Source organism: Amblyomma mixtum, chromosome 6 (assembly GCF_055824585.1).
Source record: "Amblyomma mixtum isolate Tamu chromosome 6, ASM5582458v1, whole genome shotgun sequence".
Classification (NCBI taxonomy): domain Eukaryota; kingdom Metazoa; phylum Arthropoda; class Arachnida; order Ixodida; family Ixodidae; genus Amblyomma; species Amblyomma mixtum.
This window is the reverse complement of record NC_143017.1, coordinates 141,575,457-141,579,695: the sequence shown is the minus strand read 5'-3', so window position 1 is coordinate 141,579,695 and position 4,239 is coordinate 141,575,457.

Here is a 4,239-nt window from a genome sequence, read left to right as displayed (position 1 = left end):
TAGTAAGCAGTTCTAAAAACGAACCTCGAAATCCCAGCGCAGAAAGTTTATGAAGCAAAATAACGTGGCAGATGCTATCAAAAGCCTTGCTTACGTCTAGAAAAAGAGAACATACGACTTGATTCTTATCAAAAGCTGAATTTAGCACGTCAGAGAATTCTTCAAGAAGAACCGTTGTTCCTTTTCCTGCTATAAAGCCGTACTGACAAGGTGATAGAACACTGTGCGTATTAAAAAAATTCGTCATGGTAAGTAAAAGATGCTTCTCAAAAATTTGACCAATGCATGGTAGAATAGAGATAGGTCGGTAATTACTCGTAATGTGTCTGGAGCCACCCTTGTACAAAGGTATAACTTTAGCAGTTTTCATTGATGTAGGTATTATACCGCTAGAAATGATACTGTTAAGGATAACTAGCAGAACACCTTTAATCGCTTCAAAATTTCTGCACAAATCAGAAATCATGGGGCCGTCATGACCAGGAGATTTGCTACGTTTAAGACTGAGAAGTATACACCTTAAATCGCTTTCGTAATATCAGGAAGGAAAGCAGGTTCCATCACACTGAGAGGCATAGGACAGTCGGTAGGAGGTATCGAGATGCACCAGAGACCAGAGAAAAAAAAATTGTTGAAGTCATTTGCAATGCTCTGTCCATCTTTATGAAAATGTGAGATGAAATATGTATCATTGTAGATAGCAGTGCTCCCTCCTTTCAGACTATTCTCCAATGACCATGTTTTCTTGCTGCTAAAACGTGCGTCATTAAACTGAGACCTAAAGTGGTTGCGCTTGGCCAGACGGATCATGGCGTTGACACGGTTTCGTTCACGTTTGAACTGCAGTCGTAGCTCAGAACAGATATGACATTGCTGTGACCTGACTCCCTTCAGCACAGTTTCGTTGTGACCCATGGAGCATAGACAGTAGCTGTGGCGTCATTGTTGATAATGATGCCGAATACATCTTTAGTACGTTCGTATGCATTGGCTACTGCTGGACGCCGCACCTTCCTGGAAAGTAAGCGACGACGACATCCTTATGCTGCAAAAGGCCTAAACATTTTGGCCATTTGTTCAATAAATGAAGATTGTTCATCAATGAAAAATCCTTACGGGCATAGTTCCTCCTAAATGCAGCTATTGTAAAGCAGTAAGTGCATACGCGTTGCCAGTACCACGTCGCCTCTAAGCCCGCTATCGACACCGGTTTACATGGGAAGTGAGACGATATACAGTCTAGTTGGATTTGAAGATTGTAAATGTCGTTCCGATTAAAATGAACCGAGAAATTTTTCCTAGCGTGACGACCGCTTAGTTCGCCACAAACATGATGGTGGAGGACACAGGAATTCCTCGCCTAGCCAAGCTCATCTATTCGCAACAGCCTTCTTTTAAGAATAAACTTTGTTATAGCAGTTTAATATCAGTAGGTTAACCGTGAAGGATCGCCTTCAGATTTTATCGCAGCCACAGCGCTGCGGCAGACGTAGCTGCAAGAAGGGTGCGCACGTGTGCTATCTTACCCAAATGCGGGAAGTGAACCCTCTCATAGGGCAAGATAAACGCCAAGAGTGGACACTTGACGCATAAACTAATGACGCATAAGCTTCGCCTTTAGGAGTGGAACGCGACAGCGTGTTGTAACACTGCCAGGGAGTCCACGGAACGCCACCACCCGTTCGGCCCGATGCCTTGCCCTTTGAACGCAATGCTTTTTGAGGGAAAGAAATTCTGCAGTAATTATCTGTCATCTCGGTGGACACCTGAACCTAACTGTACAGGAAGGGAGAAAGTCGGAGTGAAAGAAGAAAGAGAAAGAGGGGCGGTAATGAAGAAATGAAAATTGTATTTGAGGAAAGGAAATTACGCAGTAACTGTCTCACATATCTCGGTGGACACCCGTCATTCGTTTGTAGAGGAAGGGATGAAGGGGCAGTGAAAGAAGAGGGCCCGTAATGAAGAAAATGAAAATAGTATTTGAGGAAAGGAAATTACGCAATAACTGTCTCACATATCTCGGTGGACACCCGTCAAAAGCGTGACACCTGACAGTATTCTGTCGACAACGATGAGGCACTAAACGCTTGCCCCTTGAAAAAAAAAAAGCGGCTGCGGGCGCCGAAAGGACGAAGCGCGGCTACGGCCCCGTATCTGTTTTTGCAGCCAGCGTCCGCTTCGGCGGACGCGGTTATTGCTGCGACGCGCGTTTTTAGAGCGCAGCTCTTTGGCGTCCGTTCCTGGGTTTCGCGTCGTCGTCGGCGTCGGCGTTGTCGTCGGCCTCGTAACCAGCTCCGCCCCCCTTTCATCCCCCCAGCGCTATCGGCGTCAGCGGCATCAGTCAGTCGCTGCTATCTCTTCCCTCCTCCCTTTATCGTGTTGTCCGCTTGCTGCGCGCGCTTCTGCCCCCATCGTTTGCCGCTGGGTGTACACGCCGCCCCCCTACCCCCTCTTCCTGCGAGTCTCCGGTTGTCAAAGCGCCGGCTCGAACTTAATTCCTTTCTTCGCTCCTCCTCCAATGCAACCCCTGTGCGGTGGCAATCAGAGAGCCAGATCGGTGGCGGCGGATCTGTATATGTGCACCGCCCGAGCCGAAATTGCGAATACGTGTGAAAAAAAAAAAAAATTCTGTCATAGCGCATACATGTGTTGCTCGATTTCTTTGCCTCAATCTATCGAAAAGGTGAAACAGCTTATTTGCTGCGCTCAAATTTCGCATTAGGAAGTAACGTAATCGTCGGTAATTTTTTTTTTTTTCTCTTTCTGATCTTTTAACTCTCCTCTATCTGCACGTGGCAGCGGTGGTGGCTCGGCTGGAGCCAGTTGGTAAGTGAGTGAAGAAACTTTATTTCCGCCAGAAGAAGACCCGTGCCCCTCCGGGTCCGCACGCAGGCGTCCGGGGAGGGGCAGCGTCGCAGCTGGAAGACTAACAACGGTATAGTCGCGCAGCTTCTGCTGCCAGGCGGGTAGCGTATCGTTGTATGCTAAGGTCGGCACTTCTGAGTATGGTCTCCCATTCCTCTGCATTATTGATTCTGCCATATCCTGGGGCACTGGGGCATCTCCATAGTATGTGTTCGAGTGTAGCGGTATGCCCGCAGAACTCGCACACCTCCGCATCCTCCCTCGTGTCACCTCCTGTCCAGCTCCTCCAGAGCGGGGATGCGAAGTTTCTAGCTTGGAGTCTTCTCCAGTCATAGGCCTCAGCCGAGCTAAGCGATCTATCCGGAGGAGGATAGATCCTTTTGTTCTTTTTCTGAATGTCTGTGATGCTATTAAAGGTATTGGTTTCCTCTTTAGTGCTGAATTCGTATGAGGTGTCCACGGCTCCCCGAAGTAAAAAGGAGCGGGCGAGCCTGTGGGCGGCCTCGTTTCCAACCAGACCCGAGTGGGCTGGGGTCCAGATAATTAGAATATTGTGGGCTGGGATAAAGTCTTTTAGATATTTAGCCGCCATTTCGTGGATGCGTCCCTTGCTGTAATTTCTAATTGCGGCTTTGCAGTCGCTTACTACGTATTTGGTACCTGGCTGAGTTAGAGCGATCGCTATTGCAACCTCCTCCGCCACAAGGGGTTTTAAGTCAAGGTGTCTTACAACGCGTAACGTTCTGCCTGAGTCCCCGACGGCTACGGAGACGGTGTCTCCTAGCGTGCCTACCACGGCATCAGTGTAGGCCACGGTTACCTGTGGCATCTTGCCTAGCTTAGCAGTCAGCTGTGCGACCCTGCTTTTCCTTCTGCCTTTGTCGTGGATGGGATGCATGTTTCTAGGTATAGGAGCGATAATAAGATGCTCTCTTATTTCTCTTCCCAGATCTGTTCTGGTGTTCACTGTGCTATCTACGGTTGCCCATTTCGCTAGCTGTAGGTATTTCCTTCCTGCGGGTGTGGATGTTAGCCTTTCGATTTGCGATGTTCTAACCGCTTCAGTCAGTTCTCTCCAATTGTTATGCAGGCCCATTTTCTCCAGTATATCATTGGACGTGGAAATGGGCAGCCCTAGCGCTCGTTTGACACATTTTCTGATGATTGTGTCTAATGCCTTTTCTTCGGTTTTGTTTATTTTCAGGAATGGGGTTGCGTAGCATATCCTGCTAACGATGAAGGCCTGCGTGAGTCTTAGTTTGCTGGACTCTGAGGCCCGTGCACGTTCCTTTTCATTCTTCTCTCAGTCGCAACAACAACAACACACCGAAAGCGAAATTGTGGCCTCCGAGATTTGGCGGTCCGCGGCGGCCG